Below are 19,239 nucleotides of genomic sequence, written 5' to 3'. Positions count from 1 at the left end.
TGTTTTGTAATAAAGTCACATGAAAGGAGTATGAAACACTTGGCAATCTGTCAGATGACTAATGCAAGATGCCAGTGATGAATCTGCAGATTGTGTGAAGCATCCATGTGTGCATCAAATTAGTCTGATATTGCCTAGAATGGAAAACACTCCAGCTATGTGGCTGGTTGCTGCCGATTAGTTGCCTATGCTCTTTAAAAAGGAAAAGCAGTCTGGAGAGACACAGTTTAAAGCACACTGTTTATTGCTGCCATAAAAAAAAAAAAGGCACAAATCAAAAAGAGATGGCAGTGGCAAAACTGCCTACATCGCTGTGGAAATGAAAATGCTGCTTCAGAAAGTTTTTTTGCCCTGCAAAAGGAGATCAAATTTTTTTAACACTTTCAACCCCTGTAAATTCTCAGCCTATCTGATCTCCAGATGTACGTCCTAAATCCAAGTTCAAAACAACCACATTTTTGCAGGGAAAAAGAACTTTGGAACAAAACAGAATCTGATCTGGGAGACAAAGGATGGACCACAGTTTACGAGACTTCATACTCATACAGAAAATAAATACTTTAAAATACTGAACAAAAGTAAAAATACATCAGGCTCTCCTCTCTTCCCCCTCTCCTCCCTTGCATTATTGATAATTAAGGACAGTAGTTTCAACTAATTACTTGTCTAGAAATTCCAAAAGTGCTGATGATTTTTGGATGTTTCAGTTTCAAGAAAGAACACTAATGATGCATGAATTTTCAAGCATCCCCCCATCTTTCCACCAGGGAAAAGGGGCAAATGGCCTGTATGCAGCAAAGTCAGAAGCTGATCATGGCAGAATTCAGGCATTTCAGAGCCACCTGCCACTTTCAAAAAACTTGGCTTTAATTAGAATTTCTCTGTTTGATGATTGTTCAGGAGTGAATGCCCACTGGAGGACTTGGAAGAGCTCAGAATCTACACAACCAGATGAAAATCATATTTTACATGTGGAAAAAAAAAATATCTAAGAGTGGCGAGAAGAAAACAACCCTGTGCAATTCCCCTGTCTCACAGCTATAACCTGTGTGAAGACAAATTATTTCATTTCATGTATTTCATCTCCTTGAAAGCATAATTTGCATTAATATGCCCGTATTAACTTTAGCACTTTCCCTGCTTACAGGCAGGAAGGAGAAAGTTGTATTAATGGCACATTTTACACCAGCAGCAAGAAGTTTGATCATCCCTTGTGAAGTGCTTTCAACACGGATCAGCAGACAACAGCATTTACCACTCTCATAAATGGCTAAAATTCCTATCTACTCTAGCAGGAATCTTGCCCAGGTAAGAGACTCCAAGACTTGGTCCAAACTTTTACATTACATTTCATGTACAATTATCTTGTCTTGCAAATGCTCTTCATTTTGAATAAGTTCGGCAGGTCACAAGTTCACCTGTAGGAATTGTGACTTTTCCAGGCCCTAGGAACTGCATTTCCATGCAAAGACAACACTTAAGCCAAAGCAAGCCAACCATCCAAACAACCACCCCCTTAAAATTGCCAAGAAACAGAAAAACCATGACTGATTCACTTGAGTGATACTTCATGGGAACAACTTTCAAGACTTTCATGGAGCAGTAGGCACCTAAGTGACACTTAAACCTCTAAAAAAAATCACTCAATTATTTCCTTTCAATTCCTATTCCTCTACGTAAAACCCAATCTGTCAAACAACCTCCCTGCTAGGGAGGTTGAAAAATCCCTGACCCATAGCTTAAAATAACTGTGGAAAACGCTTACATGTTATTTTGAAAGAAAAGGTAGAAGTTTCGTTAAGCTCCCAGCTCTGCCCTGGGCTTGGTCAACTATTTTCTTTCATAAATTGGCTTGACTTTTCACTTCATTTATTCTCTGTGTTGTTTGTATTGAGTTCAGTTTTAAATTATGCCCTTCATCTGCTCTCTCTGTTGGATCCCTTCTTTAAGAAATCCATACACAATTGCTACTTAGCCCAGAATTACAGCTAGGGTCATGTTTAATAAAGAATAACAAGTTTATTCCTTCGCTTTTTCCTTTACCAAAACCACCTTTACCACCAAGAGCCCCACAATTTCCATTGCTAATCAGCCAGTTTTTTAGGAAAGCACAAAGCCAAACACTAACACCTGTTTTCTCAGGTTAATGGCCCTATTAGCATCAAGTTCTTGCTTTGAGCTAAAGGTTTAGGCACAGGCCAAGCTCTCTTCTATTTGCACAAAACGTTTAAGCGCTTTCTTTATTTTGTTGGGACCAAAGTTGAATTACATTGATCATATTCTTTAAATGCTTTGTTGGCTGAAGGTGGTTAAAAGCTCTGACTCAAGGCATCACTACCATACTCTATGATGCAAAGCTCCAGGGGACAGGTTTTGTCACTCACTGCCTGCATTAACTTGAGTAAGTCATTAAAACTTCTCCAAACTAAATTTCACCATCCATTGACAGCTCTGTCAATCCACTAACTCCTGCAGAGTTAGGGAAAAACCAAGCATAATTTAGGCTTTTCTTTAACATACTTTTCTACCACAAGGAAGGGACTTGACTGAGCTGCCAACATTTTGGCGGTTTGACAGACAAGTTTAGGCCACAGAGAGGGCACTCATTTTTACAAACACAGCTGGGCTCCTTCCTAAACTGCACTCCCTTTGATCTCAGTGCAAACCAAGGCTCTCAGGCACCTCAGAGTGGGAATCCAAGTCTCACTGTTGGGATTCTGAGGAACACTGTTGCAGCAATGACACTTGCAGTAGTATCCTCACCCAGCTTTGGCAGCTGATGTAGGATTAGAGCCAATGCAGAAAAAATGAACAAGTAAATAAATCAGTAGAGAGATAACATTGGGGAAAAAACACCTATTTTATAGATTCTATGGATTTGATCCCTGCAGTGCATTGGAAAGCTCCACTGAGGAAAAAAAAATTACACCACACCTTCCTGATGGTTCGTTTTGTCACATAACTTGATGGGTCCATACAAAATCCAGCCAAATATGCTTGATCTTTTGCAAATGATCTCTTCTAAGATGAATTTCCTTATCTTCTCCCAGCTTTCATCTTCACCCAATGGATATTACAGCTCTGCACTAAGACCTCTTGGCTGCTAACAGCTGTAGGGCTTTTACTTCTTTCTCTTTGCCAACACAGTGGCTCTCAGAGGAAGTGGCTTCTTCCTTCCCTCATTTCCCCTTCTCCTGTACCCAAGAACTAATAAGACAAAAGAGAAACTACATGTAAAACTTTCCAGAAGGAAGCAAAACAAGCCTTGTGAAAGCTTAGGACTATTTCTTGAAAGCACAAGTGTACAGAGATAGCTGTGTCTAGGGGACATTAATGAGAATGAGATCCCTTGGCACTTACTGTCAGTACCCAAACGATGACATAAAAAAAAAAAAAAAAAAAAAAGGAAAGAAAGAAAGAACAATTAGATTATGTGGCTCTATGCTGTAGCAATCCTTCCCTCCATGGCCAATTTAGCCCATTGGACTCAGGGGTGACCCAGCACATCATCTTCACTGACAAGGTGTCATCTGTATCATAGAGAGCAGCCTGAGGGCAGAGATTAAGACACTGAGTTGCTGGCTGCTTGTGGTTGCTGCCAGAGCATCCTCTCTCTCAATTTGTGCCAATTTTTCTTCTAATAACCTAACTACCATTCCATCATTTCAGCAAGCTGACAGGGCCACTCTTGAGGAGCTAGAGGTTGTTTTAATATCCCTGCTGCTTCAGCAGGAGCACCAGAAAAACCTAGTAGATGCCCTCTTGGTCTCTCCCATTCATATCTTTAATTACTGCAGGACTGCTAAAAGTGAACTGCCCACTCAGGACAGAGAGGTGGCCTTCAGAAACAACATCTGAATCAAAACAGACTCTCTTAAATTCATCACTGTTAAGAGCTTTGGCATTAATCCACGTTCATTTCCATTAATGATCCCAGTGTCAAGTCAGGTGCTGAAAAACAGCTGTTAACGGGGACCAAACGGATTTACATGACACCTGTTTGCCAAATCTGTTTTTAACCCTACCCAGTACCTTCCTACTGTTCTTTTTTGGTTAATTCATATTGCAGCCCTCACCCCATTATTGTGGTTTTACCGTTTTGCTGGGGATTTGCCCTTTTCATGTTCCATGGTATAAGACATTTGAATTCCCTCTAAGAGCCAACAGAATAAGAACATGATAACAAACGAGTTCCAAGTGTAATGACAACTAAATCCAACCCAGTGCAGAGGTATTTACAGGCTCCAAGGTTTTACAGTAATAAAGCATTTACATCTGAGCAGTGGCATCACTGCCAGGATATCACACAAACTGACAAAAGGGACAACACCCGTTTGAAGGCTTCTGACTGCTGTCAAGAGAGACAGCCAAGCTTCACCTTAATGTACTCCAAAGATCATAATTGCTGGTTTACGAGCAAATTTTGTCTGGAAGGACCCAAAAGGGCTTTATAAACTCATTGTTTAGAGAGGAATGACTTCATCGTAAGGTGACAGACGGCAGCTGTTTAATGACATGGAGCATTATCGCACAACAGTTTCAGCCAGGAAGGGTAGAACAATACCGTACCCAATTGAAAACTGCAGGGGGCTGCAATTTATAGACACAGAAGGTAATTACCTACATTGGATTTTGGCCAGCAAAATAAGGGCCAGAACCTCTGACAAACAGAAAAAGAAGCTGTGCAACATTTTTAGGCTGTAAATGACCAGGTCTCTGTGTTTTGGGGGGAAAAAAGTCCTCTCCAGATGCCTTCTAGCCCATCAGTATTTGCACAGCAATCTTGCCCAAAAGCAGCTCAAAGAAAAGATGATATTTCAGAAATCATTAACTGCTTCTGCTGTAGTGTGTTGTAGTTTTTGGCAGAACTATTAGACTCTAATAACACTTATAATTATTATTAAGTAACGCATATCCTAAACAGCAATTGCTAAATGACCCTGACATCATGCCCAATGGAAAAAAAAACCTCCTATGGCAGGATGTTCAGTTCTACATAGGCAGTAAAGTCTACAAAATAATTACCTCCTGGCTTCCCTGCACCCATCAGCAGGGCTAAAAACGGAGCAGCTGTAAGTCTTGCAATCCATCTTACAGCCCCACAAAGACTTTAACAAAGAGATGAGCAATTCTTCATCCACCCAGCAGAGAGCAACCACACTTGCACTCTCACACACACATGAATTACATGAAAATCCTGATGGCTTTTAATACCAAACATACAATGCTCAGATTTCATTCTTCTCCATAGCTAATAATACTCAAGTTCTTGTGTAAGCACTCAGTAGTAAATGCAAAGATGTTTTAAGTTGTGCTGCCTCCACACTGGCAGAAATTATCTCTAAAAGAGTAATTTTTCTTAAGACAATGAGTTACTTTTTACTGCCCTGATAATTTAAAATCCACAGTAATTTTTCTGGTGAAATCAGAGATTTCCTGTAGCTCAGCTTTATTAGCTCTCTCCACATAGTAGATCATATAAAGCATAGCAAACCACTGTTAGTATAGGGAATACTTTTTTTGGATCAAGTACATTTCTGATTAGTACATGTAATCAGTTTAATGCCTCAGTTACAAATTTTAGACAAGGTAAGAAGGTATTTTATCCCAGAGGAAAAAATATTTGAAAATATTGGGGGGGGGGGAAATTCCTACCTTGAAAATGTTTTGATGGGTAATAAACTTGGGCTGGGAGAAGAAGCAGCAGAAGGAAGTTGCCTTTCAAGCAGATAGGTCAGACTGCATGATACTAAAGGGCAATATGAATTGGAAAATGTACCGCACAAAATACAGACTAGAGAAACATCAGAAGAGACCTGATCCCACCTGAGATAAAACTTGTTATTTCTCAGAGGTATAGATGCAGATTCCTCACCAGTATCACAGAAAGAAATCAAGGATACAAAAGGAAATCATAGTAAGAGCTACATAAAAATGCAGTTCCATTTTCAGCTGGAGGTGCACATTGGAGCACATACACTCCTTTGTGCTTTAAGGCTTTTCACCTTCCTAAAATAAGCCCTCAGAGTTCTGCTCACCAAAGTTAAATATTCACCTCCAGAGGGGTGTAGCTCTTCAGGTGTTCAGCCTCTGCATTCCTGCACCACTTCTATTACAAACCAGTTTGATTTAAGGCAGGGGTTTCTACTTAAAGCCTGGACACCCCTTGTGTACATGTTTAAACCTACCAAAAGATGTCATTCTAATCTTGTGCTGTGGGTAATGCTTCCTGGAACCACAGAGTCAAGCTTTGCAAAAGCTACGTACATCTGCTACATCTGCTTCAAAAAAAACCCTTACATGCAAACACATCTTAAAAAAAAGAAAAGAAAGTCTGACATGTTTCAGATGATCTCAACTCTTACTGCTGCTGTATGGACTATTTTTAATTTTTTTATTAAGCAAATTATTTTTTAGAACATGCAGTAGAGCTTAATGATGTACATGTGCTGTGAGTGGAGCAACTCATATAAGTGAAAATACATATAAACAAAAGTGAATGAGTGGAGAAGAGAAAACAAACAGGGAGGGGAAGAGGCTTGGTGTTTTTGGGTCTTCTATTTTGGAAACCAATTAAATATCACTGTTAGTTCATCTAATAGCAGAAGCAAATAATTAAACATGCCATCTATACAAGTCTGAACTGGGCAGCATCTTTTGGTTTATGCTGATAAAACTTACAGTGGCCTTTTTTCAGTATTTTTAAGGATTTGCCTACAGTAGCCTATAGATTTTACTCAACTGAAACTAGTAGAAGCTCAATAGCCAGTGACAGATGCCTGCCCTTCAATGGCTGAAGAAAGTCAAAGCCACTCCACCCAGTCTGCTTTGAATTCATTATCCCTCTTACACAAGTACAGATGAGAATCACAAATTTCTGGGATACTTGTGAAGAATGAAAAGAAGTCCTTGAAGATATAAACTAAGAGCTGATGCAAGTCCCAAGCTTGTTTTTTCAGGCTGTTGTAGGCTTTGGGATATAATTACTTCAAGGTTTGATGAGGTCTGCTAAACAATAATGTTCTGCACCATAAAGCTCAGCTTAGGCAACCACCCAATAATTCATTTTTGCTTTCTGGGCAGAATTTGTTCTCTACATTAAATACTGGAACAAGATTGGGAATGTCTTCATCAGGTGCAAGGTAGGTGCATTTCTAATAAAAGTCCCATGGCAGTTAAGACAGAGAATCATAGAATTTGGGTTGGAAGGGACCTTAAAGACCATCAATTCCAACTCCCCTGCCATGGGCAGTGTAGCCTTAAACTAGACCAGGTTTCTCTAACCTCCATCCTTGTCTTGAGCACCTTCAGGGACTGGGCAGACACAGCTTCTCTGGGCAACCTGTGCCAGTGCCTCATACCCTCACAATAAAGGACACACTCTTACACCTAACTAAACCTTCTCTCTTCCAGCTTAAGGCCATTTGCCCTTGTTCTATCACTATATGTTCCATGAAAAGTTCAACAGATATCATGTCATGACTTTTAAATGTCTGTTTTCTGTTGACCAGCATCTGCACATCTCGTTTTGACCTGGGATGTTAAGAAATAACAAAGGCTCCTAATTTATAGTTTTTCTGTGTCTAAACTAACCTCTAGTATGACAACTCCTGCAACTTACTGCTATATTCTTGTTGGGGCATTAAGATCTCTGCTCAGTCTTAAAGGGACTCTAGTTGAAGAGTCTAGTCTAGTCTCTCTGTATTGCTGTAAGCTGGACAGTAACATGAGAGCGAGCTTGAACAATTACATTATAGTTTTGGAGCATGGATTGATGCACTTTTTCACATGAAGTTGACCTGGAGTAGCTGACTGCTCAGTATTAATGCTGTGGGTTATTAATGCCTTGCCTTGCTGATTACACACATTTGCAATGAAGCACACTTCTTTCTTTGTGGCAGGAAACATTTATCGGTATTATTCTTTTTAAAAGCACTACGGTATTTGATTACACCCAAATGCTTATGTATTTGTGACATGTCAACAACTGAATTAGAATAGTACCAGGCTTTTAAAATTCAGAACACGTAGGACCATCTGTTTTCTTGTCAACAACCTCAGTCTTTCTCTCCCCATTTCAAACACTTACTGCTCCAAATTTACAAAGTTGTAACTCAATTCCCTTCTTCCTTTTCCCTCAAAAAAACTTCAAAGACAGCAATGAAGGCTTCAAATTTTTTTTCTTTTACTTCATAACTACTGACATGACTATTTCAGCCAGTTTTGTAGCCAGGCTGGAAGATATCTGCAAGTTCTTATAAGGTTTGCAAGGTCTTATCTAGTTTATGGTAAACTCTGTCCTGGAGTTGAGATGGAGGGCATGGGAAAGGTGTTGTCCAAACATTTGTTTTGAAATGCAGCCATTTCTGTGTGCTAAAATCAACCAATTATTGCAAGAAGTAATTTACAGTCCAGAGTTTTTCAAGACTGGCACCCACACATGTACATACACATATGCCCAGGCCTGGTCCCAGCCAAACTCCACAAAGTGCAGGGAATTGTCATGGGCCCAAAAGCCCAAAGAGAAGGAGAAGAAGACCACCTGGCTGACATGGCTGCTTTACCTAAATAGCATCCTTAAAAAGGGAATGGAAGATCACAGCCCTGCTCATTTTAAGGGTGCAGCCAATTTTGTTTAGCCAGTTTTGGTTAGGTCTTAAATAGACCATTTGAGAAAGCTGTGACATTCAATTTTCTTACTTACAACAAAAAATCCTATCAAGCTCAGCCAGGCTCTCCCCTTCTACAAATCTGAATATAAGAGAAGATCATTGTCCAAAGTGTGATGCAATTGTGATTTCAACAAGTTAAGCATCATTATAGCAAAATCCCCCTCAGCTGATTCCTTTTTTAAAACCATTTCTTCATTTTTTTGACACCACATCTGGCATATAGAATACAGATGATCATTTGTTTATATATCTGTCTAAATGCCTTTTCCAAACACAGCCAGATGGAGCCTTTCAAAATCAAATTAATTTCAGATTAATTCACTCTGGACCCACTCCAGTTTCATGACTCTTTGCTTTGAGGCACCATCTAAATTGATTTAGAGTCACGAACTTAAGAGAGCTTGAGTCCTTAGGTACTGAAAAAAAGAGATCCTTCTTGCATACTGAAAGAGTCAGCAAATCAAAAGAGTACTAAGTTTAGGCTCCTAAAATAACCTCCACCAAATCAACATATCAACATGAGAATGCCTTATTCTATATAGTGCCAAATTCATATATAAAAATCTTCATATTTCATTCCAGAAAAATCACTTTAGAATTTACATCTTCAATGCCTCCCTTGCTGAGTCCAATAAAATTTATTGCTCTAATTAAAAAGCAAAATTAAAAAAAGCGTTGCTCGAAACCTTGCAATAAGCAGTAGTCATGGAAAGATAGGAGACAGGTAATAAAAATCTCCACTGCAAGGGATTTATCTAAGGAACTATAAACAAATGTAGCCTGCAAACACTGTGGGCTTGCATACTGTCAATCCTCTGTGGATGCCTTTATTATCTCACTTGTTTCAATTGCAATTTGGGTTTCCATGGAGATGTAACAGTCAACTCTGGAAAATTATAAGATAAATGTCAGGCAGTGATAACGGTGTTAATGAAGCTTCATTGACAAGCAGAACTATGCTTCAAATAATAGGCATATTTCTATTAGCATATGTATAACCTGTCCAGAAAAAGAGAGAAAAAAAACCCCAACAACAGGGAAAGACAATATTAAAAAAATTAAAATGAAATTCTGCATACAGATGATACAAGATGCACAATGGAACATTGCATCCATGTGAAAGGACGAATCCCTAACAAACAGAAGAGATGCAGATTCAAAATTTAATTTCCCGATTCCTCTTGAAATTTTTGCACTCAGCTAGCAGGCTGAAAAGGCACTTTGCTGACACACACAGCCACATTCCTGCATGGTGTGACTCTTGTTTCCTTGCAGCACGGGGCTGGAAGGATCTGCTTCACCAGGCACTTTGAAGCCGCCGTTTCATAATGCGCAACTACAGCTGCAGCGGGCTGCTAGAAAGATGCCGACCTCAGTGGAAACACGAATAGTGCACACACCAGCACGGCCCCCAGAGCTCTCGGGTGTCGTTCGTGCTCTCATCGGGGTGGCTGCTCCACCACATCTTGATACATGATGAGTTTAACGTGATACTGCTGGGGCAACAGAAGTGAGCGCTTCACATGACAGCACGGTGGGGTCTTGACCTGCTTCTGTGCTAACCAAGCCTGTAAAGCTGGAGAAGCTGCCACTCGTCTGTGAGGGGCTGTAGCCAACTTTTTTCTTCCCACAGATGGAATGGTTTTGGTGAACTTGAGGTCAAAGAGGTGACAAAGAGGATTTCTGCAGAACAGAGGGAAATGAAGCTCGTCCTGCTTTGTTTCAATGAGTCAAGCTCTTCATTTGACCAGGGTGGACTTCCACCCTGCCAGGGAAAGGGGAAAGAGTTTGGCTACACCTGTAGTTGAGGGTTCATTTTGGCAGTTTACCAGAAATACCAGAAATCAGTTCATCAGAAATATCCCTATTATTTGAAGCATAGTTCTGCTTGCCAATGCAGCTTGATTAACAGCATTATCACTGCCTGACATTTATCTTACAATTTTCCAAAAGCCAGGAGTAGGGCAGGAGTGAGGCATTCCTACCCCAGGGAACAACATGGAAATTTTTGTAGGTGGGTAAAATAAGCTAGGATATTCACTGCCTATTCACGAGGCAGTATTGCCTCTGTCTGGACAAGCAAGAGGTGCTAGAGGTTGGTTCTGTCTCTTCTCATCCCACTATTTGGCCTTGGAAATTTCAGTCCCTTGCCCGCCTGTGTAACTCTTTCAGGTAGTGCCAATCCTCCCATACCCTCCTCTGTCTTGAAAACAAGGTTCTGGTTAAGAAGAGTGTTAGAGAGGCTACAGATTAAATGATGAAATGGAAAATCAGGATCAGGCTTGGTTCAGCAGCAGAGGAAGGTGAAATCTTACACATGCAAGCAAACAAAGAAGAAAATCTTTATTCTTCCAAAGGCTTGATTTTAAAGTATGTGAGCAGGGAAAATTTCAGGAATTGTGGGGAAACTCTCAAATGTTACTGGAAAGTATGTTCTGATGAAGCTATAGCTCAACCAAATGTCTGCATATGGGACAGGAAAGAAACCTACTTTGTAATTTCAATTAAAAATATAAGTGGGGAGTGGGGTTGGGAGCAGAGATTTTTTTGCTCTTCTTCCCCTTCTCTCCTCAAAACACCTCTGTTCCTCCTACCTTGTCTAAATTCTGTTTGTTTAGTAAAGGCAAACATGAATGTTGTCTGGAAAACATTTCCCAGTTCTCCAGGGAGAAATCATTTTTGTCCAGACAGGTTTTAGGGGGCAGAAAAGGGAGTCAAAAAAGTGCCTAGACTTTCTGCAGAGCAGACCTCAGCTCTGATCAGATTTCTGGACAAGAACAAAATCAATAGAGAGTTTTTCCCTTCAAGTTGTATCACAAGGAAGCTTTAAAAAAAATCCAAAAGTTTCTCTTTTTCTGATTATTTTCTAACTGCTCCTCAATATAACAAATGAGAAAAATCTAAGTACCTCATTAGATTTCTACTGAAATGTCAATAGTTAGAAAGTGATTTTCCCCAGTGAGTTTTCCACATACTTATTACTCACTCTAGTGCTTTTTAGAGGAGTGGGAAAACCTCTAAAACCTAATATTAGTGGTAGTTGATTCTATGTGGAAGGACAAGTATTCCTGCCAGCTTTGTGGAAGACAGAATAATAAATAAAACTTGAGGCTGGCTTCAGCTTCAGATGGGCAAGACATACATGCTCCTTCCAGGGTCAAATGGTGGCAGAACCAGGTCCCACCAGGTATGCAAGAAAAGAAACTGGATGTGAAGGCAGAATAATGAGCAATTTTTTTAAATGAAAAAAAACCCAAAAACCCACGCATGCTGTGTGGAATGCATTGTCCGCACTGCAAACCAGGCCAAGTGTCTTAATTTCTCACTTGCTGAAATCTCTAAATTCCATTGCAATGTGTTTTCTAGCATCTACAAAGGATTAATTTTCCTTTTTATCTTGGATTACCAACAGTTTTACTTTTATGTCCAAAGAGAGACCTGCTATACAAAAGGTCAGAAGTAGCACTGGCAGACAAGTAGTCAACAGCAACTCTGAGTTTTTAAAGTAAACCCTCATTATAGCTTAAGATTTTACTTAGTCCCTTATTTTTTCTCTATTATTGCAAATAAGATATTTTGCTCTTTTGGCTGTGCTGTTCTTTTGAAGCTCACAAGAAAATAAACAACTACACATAATTAGGGAAGGAGCAACTTGCCCTTTAAAGCATCATTCAAACAAACAAAATGAGAAAAACTGGTTTAAATTTTCCTAATAAACATACCCTGAAAAATCCTAACAAAAATACGCCCTAGCACACAGACTTCCCAAGTCATATGGCAGTCATTTATGAGGATGCTTCTGACTTCAAAGATCTTTTAATTGTGAGTTTGAAGGACGCTTTGTGCAAATGAAGCATTGGAAAAAAACAAAAGAAGGGTGCCATTCAGAACTGTTTTGCCAAAAAAAAAGGAATATACAGCTTGAAAACTTGCCAAAACCTTATGTTTTTAAGGTCATCATAAATAATTGCAGTAGGAAAAATTTAAAATTATGAGACAACTTCTAAACTGTACTTTTTGGGCATAATCTTATCTTAGTGGATACTTATTTGCTCTGGAGGCTTAATTCACAAGCAAAAATGAACCCAGGTCTTTGGGACTTGCTGACACTTTTACAGAAGAAATGGGAAAAGAGGAGACGGGGAAAAAACCAGGAATACCATCCACATAATTTTGAGCACCCCATAATTTACAGAGACTCTTAACTCCAACATCCTTGTGCAAGAGAAAAGGTAGTTAAACAGTTGTGGATGTATTTTTAAGCTCCCTGTGAAATACTCGACCTGTGGAAACTTGGCCAGCTCAGGTTTGGCTGGCTGTCAGCAGCAGTGTGAAACACAGTGTGATTTATAGAAATCTCTGTCATCACACCACAGGGTTAATGTCTTCCCTTCTTTTTTCCCTTTCCCTCCTGCCCCTGAAAGTGGAAAACTCTTATTTGTGATGACAAGTCTTTGGAAGGCTGGAGGATTAGTAACACCATGTGGTTGCCTAGGATCTCTAGCCCTTTTCCAACTGTTTTTCCATAGAACTCCTCTCTGTATGGTCATCGGCACCTTCGCTCAACAGATGGAAAAAGGGAAGAACCTGCCCCAGGGCAGGTGGAGGGACCAGGATGCTGGCAGTGGAAGAATACAGACTTGAAGCTCACACATCTCAGCAGCCTGATACAAGAAACAGAGGGGAATCCAAGCATCAAATATGGGATTTTAATAATATGAGCATTTATTTTAATGATTTGAAGGCTGAACCTGCTGGGCTTGTCACTGTAAGTAAGAGATATGGAGAAAGAAATGATGAAGCCTGAATTTTCATTCTGACTGCCACCACTGAGGAGCTGTGGAATTGTGCTCATTCTGGTCTAAGGCAGGGAAGGATATCTGTGCCCTGTGCCCACACAATCACTCAGGAGAGGCACCCACCAGCTGGGCAGCAGGTCAGCTCTGAACACTGAGCTTCACTCCAGCAATTTCAAATTCATTGAGAGAGGTATTTCTCACAGATTATTTTAAGGCACATCAGTTTTCTTGCTATAACCATCCTTCAGAGAAGATGAAATCTAAGAGAAGAACAAAGCTGGGAAGTGTGTCTAATGGTAAAGAGCAGAGAACTATGCAACAAAAAAGCTGTTTCTCAGCCACACTCTTTCATAAGTCTTTTGCCTTTGCTGTGCTTATTTCCCTCACCTTTGAATTATGCTCCCATCCCAACAAAGAATTCTAAAACACTCAGAAGAAACCACTACATAAATGCTGAGGCATTGCTTTATTAAAGAAAAAAAAAAAAAAAAACAACACAACTACCCTTTCATGATATATTCTTTCTTTTTCCAATTTTTCTTTTAAAGGCAGTGTTTGAATATTATGAAATACAGCAGAAGTACTTTCCAAAGCCACTATTATTATTTGGATTGCAAGAGCATCTCTGAGGCCCCAAGCAATGCTGCCTGCTTTCTAAGTAGACATAATTTGATTAGTAAGCCCAGATGTTTTCCTACTATTTTCATAGGTTAGGAAACACTCACAGACTATTTTAATAGACAGTTGAGAAATAAAGGGGAGAAGGGGACACAGCAGGTCTGAGTTTACTAGCCTACAAAGTCAAGAATTTTTTATTTACTGTTTTCTACCAAGCACCTTCATTAATTAAAACCCAAGATCTTTAATGCTTGTTTAATTGTCTATGCTTCCATCTTTCCATGATTGGGCTGAATATCAACACAGTTGGCTGAAACAGTTGCTGCTCTAAGATGGTCAGAGAATCTGGGGGATTTCCTGGGCAGAATGGGAATGTATTCCCTTAAGTTTCAAGGTAGAAAGGAATGCAACTCTAATGTGCCAGCTCACGTCTCATTACTCTATATTTTCTAGGCATTTATCCAGTAGACTCCTTGCTATCCTTTCTTATTTAATTCAATGATGCATTCTTCCATAGAGTTGCACTAGGCTGACACATTAATTAAAACTACCTTGAAATATTAGCAGCTACATAGCATTTGATTGGTAGAAGAAAAATAGTTGGGTATGAAAATTAGTATTAGCTTCTACATAAAATAAATTATTATTCAATAAATTTTAATTGCCTGGGGCATTTTTATGAACAACAGGGATTAGCGAATATAATGTATACAATACATTGTATATGTAACAGACAGAATAATCAAGCCTGACAGAGTGCTTTTGCTTGTTTCAGAGCACATGCACAGCTCACATGGAGAAGGAACAGATTACAAGGAGCTTCCCCGTAGCCACACGCAGCTGTAAAAGCTCAGAGTCAGCAACAGCAGCACACTGACATTTAAATCAAAACTATACATCCTTGAGGAGCCATTTCGTCTAAATCACAGCTTCTGGTTCCTCATCTTATGTGGTCAATGGGCCTGCATTTCTTAAAAATGGCAGCACTGGTGGAGGTAGGAGTGAGGCTTCAGGAGAGCTGTTTTTGTGAGCTCTGTTCCACGAGTGCAGCAGAAATGTACACAAAGCTTTACAAATGACCTCATTTTTACTAGGAAAGGACAGCTCAGCTCTGTTCTACATTTTCCTGAACTGAAAGAAAGGCCCCACAGCCAAACTGTCATGTCTAATCATTGTGTTGCTGGAGAGTGTTTAAAACAAACAACTTTTTTCTTTTTTTCTCTCTCTTTTAATACAAAGCCGTGGAGCAATTGTTGTGTTTTCAGAGAGTGGGAGCTGCGTTTTTTATCACATAGCCAAGACACCAGAACAGCAATTTTTCCCAGTGCAATGAACAAGCTTTATAAGGATAAATTTTCACCTCATTAATGATCTGAGCTGATTATTCCCTTCCCCCACTCTTCCTTTTAGGTCATGGATCAAATGTGACCCACTTTCCTTGAATGCTTTCCCACCATCTATTTTTCCTATTAGAGCAGAAAGCCAGTTGCTAAGGACACATTACAAAGCAGCCACGCAACCACTAAATATCTGCCCCCCAAACACACACACAGACACACACACAGACACACACACACTTTTTTTCTCCCCTGCCTTTACAATATTTTCCCCCTCTCATCACCCACTCTCAACAAGATCCCGCTTTACATTCAGGAAAGCCAACAACAGAACTGCTTATAAGGACAGGCTTAGCACGAGAACAGGATTTTGTAATGACTACAGAGACTCCTGGGGCCCTTCATATTTAAAAAAATATAAAGGCAGCAGCCTTGGTTTTTAATTACTCCTAATTCTAAATCTCATGGCCTTAAACACAATAGCTCTTTCAACTCTGAGAAAAAATGACACTAATCAGTAACAGAGTCCCCTGTGCAACCTGCCAGTCCTCTGCTGGCATTGCAATGCTTGCACTGCTATGATTTTTCAAGGTTGACCAATGAGTCAGCAAAGCCAAGACAAACTTAAAAGCATTAAATCATGCAACTGAAATGTTTCTTTCTAATACAACACTGGATGGATTGCAATTAGCAAGGGGAATCACTACAAGGCAAATATTGTAAGAGGAGAGAGAGAGAGAGAGAAATAGGGAATTAAAGGAGATGGTGTTCATTTTACAACAAATGAGCCCCAGATGCTAAGGTATTTGTGGTTTAATATAGCCCCTCTCACCAGCCAGGTAAGGAATGTAATTAAAAAGCATTAAAGTTCAGTTGCTGAAGCTCAACAGAAACAAAATGAAAATTTAATTTATCTGGTCTACTTCCCTCTGAGTAGCCGACTAATATTCCTACTTGGTGCAAAGTCCTGTGAAATGGAAGACTTGTGTTGTTCTACAGTGCTTTCCAAGGAAATCCTTCTCCTTGGCATTTATAAAAGAAAAGATGTCATTCTAAGTGTCTCATTGAAAAATTAAGCAGAAGTATGTAACACTGCAGGTATTTGAATTTATCTGTTTCAGCTTTTTGTGTCATTTATTACACTTCCCAGAAGGATTGTGCAGCACCTTGGTGTGTCTATAACCAATACCTCATTCCTTTACAAAGAGAGGTACACTATATGATTAAATGTTTCACGTATATAGATTTACATCTAAATTACAGCTACACAGTGGAGAAGATTGAAGATTTGGTCACAATCTGTATTTCTACTTCATAGCACCCCCTCTTTTTCCACAGAACATCCACAGCATCCTTTCTCCTAACTCTCACAGAGATGACAGAAATCATAACTGCAATGGGATTTTCCATTTAGCAGGACGATGAACACGTACATCAGAGCTGAATTGTGCCACTGACACTGTGGAAAGATTAGAGTCACGAGCATCCAAGCAAAATGAACCGTAAATACAATTACTGTTGAACTATCAATGAGCAAACTAAGCATGGATTTCAAGCAGTGGCAGTCTAACAGCCTCCTGAAAAGTAGAATAAAATCCTGTTGATTGCAGGAGTCCCTGAATTCAGACAAAAATCTCCAGTTTTGGATTGCAGGAATAATTGAACAACAGGCTTTTACTCTCAATACCAAGTGAGCTGCCCACAAGAAAGATGACCCTGACACATGGCTGAGGCTTCCAGGCACCTCAAAGTGGAAGTCCATCAAGCTCCTTGGATGTGCACTGAAAGCATGGAAAGTTTCCATTCCCTAGAGGGAATTGAAGGGAAAACCCATCATTTTTCCATCTGAAGCAAGAAACCAAACCTATTTTTCTGGGCATTCAAAGGACTTTCTGTAAGTTTGACCAGATTTTCTTCTTTACGCTACCCCCTACTCCTCTACTTTCCTTTGTATTCACAGGGGTTTTTCCTATCACTTCTCTTTTGAATTGTCCTTAACACACCTTTTATTTGCATTTAATCCACTTGTTCATCATTAAACTGATGATTCCACTAAAAATACACCAATAAGTAAAGGCAACCATGGCAGCTGGCCCTTATTACTGCATCATTTCTGGGCAGGATTCCGAAATCAGATTAAGTGACAGCAACTTCAAAGCATTTGAACATCAGGTTCCTAGCACCATGTTTCATCATTTCTGAACACTGCTTGAATTCCCAAGAGCTCCCTTCCAGTCTGAATAACTATTACCCAAAAATAAATATGCTGTAAACTGTTGATCTCTTTTCTCTGGACTATTTTGTCAAATTGCTTTTAAGCACCTGTGATAGTCTCCAGCTGCCACTGCATGTTGCTCCTTTGCTTAACTTCATAAGAAGAAACACATGAGTCATACGCAGGAAAAAGTCATCTCATCCTTGAATCTTTCTAGTAGCCAAGGCAGAACTGTCCTCTGGAGTGAGCTGGTTATCTGTTTACTTGATGAATTCTGAAAGACACAGCTTCCATGTCCCCCAGCTGCCAGCAGTGGCTGAGCTCCCACCAGAGCTCCTGTGCAAATCAAAGTAAGGACAGCGAGGCATCAATTTTTGCCACTCACTTCTATTCTGGAAGAGATGCCAGGCAGCAGCATTCAGCTGCTCTGTTTTGTTGTTTAGGGCCTTGCATCATCATTCCACTGGTATATACAAGCAGTGATTGCTTTCCAAAGGGAGACATGGGGAGCCAGGTTACAATGCAGAGAAGGACACTCATTACTGTAAATTAAAATCCTTAAACAAATCACCAACAGTGATTCAATCTCTGCTTCGATTACACTCTTAGCTAGCACATCCAGGCTTTTCTTGCTTTGGCCAGAAATGCTGAAGCCATGAGTGGTCTAATCTGTAATCATGTTGTTTATTTCAAATTAGAGATAATATAAAAAGCATAACAGTGAGTATATGTATATTCATAGCACCACTGCAGACATCCAAAAGGAACTCTATTTTATCCCTGCTGCTTTGCATTTTAGCCTCATTTCTTCCCCTTTTACAGTCTATGGTAAATACAATATTTGCTTTTAGAGTTCTGACTCTCCGGGGATTATAAAGGAAAGTACTTAACACAGAGATTATCTTTCTGGTGTTGCACTGTACAAATGAAAATTGTTACATTAATGGCACTATACAGTCATGTTCAAACACCATTAAGTACCTCTCCAGAAAACCAAAGGAAAGGGAATGATGAGCTCCAGCATAGTTCTGCATCGACTTGCAAGTAGATTTGTGTTTCTCCCTCCCTCACCATGCAAATGCCTCTCTGGAAAGGAATCTTCAGACTTTCTTTCCCTTTCATTAACACTTCATTGCCCGCAATAAGAGTAACAGGAAATATTAATATTTAGGAAGCACAGACAGCAAATTCTCTGAAGAATACAAGGCAAGTAAAACTGTTAAAAAACCTGACATTGAAATTCTGCCCAAATATGGATTTACACCAGCAGCTCAAATTGAGACCCACTTTCACATCTAAGCATCCCAAGCCTGGATGTCTGCTCTGGGTTTAAAAGCATGTAACAAACTGCCTTCAAACACACCAAGACTCACTAATTTGTTCTGCTGTACTTTCCTCTTCCTCCATGGGTTTAAGACTTATTTTTAGCTGCTTTAAATCCGAATGGGTCAGATGTATATCTGCTAATGAGTATTGGTAATTAAGGTTTCAAACCACATAGCAGCAATCCAACACTTTCATGTTGCTGATATCTCTCTATATTTGTGTATATTTTCAGAGCAATGTCTGAAAGTCCTATTTTATTTAATTTCATTAAA

General features: G+C 39.7%; 1 protein-coding gene across 6 annotated transcripts in view; it reads right to left on the bottom strand.

Moving 5' to 3' along the window:
- CELF2 (CUGBP Elav-like family member 2) overlaps positions 1–19,239 on the bottom strand; it is a 376,846-nt gene that overhangs the window by 131,484 nt on the left and 226,123 nt on the right. The window lies entirely within an intron of this gene.

Source organism: Serinus canaria, chromosome 1A (assembly GCF_022539315.1).
Source record: "Serinus canaria isolate serCan28SL12 chromosome 1A, serCan2020, whole genome shotgun sequence".
In the NCBI taxonomy this organism is placed as follows: domain Eukaryota; kingdom Metazoa; phylum Chordata; class Aves; order Passeriformes; family Fringillidae; genus Serinus; species Serinus canaria.
Note: the sequence above shows the minus strand (reverse complement) of the source record. Positions and strands in the feature narration are given on the sequence as shown.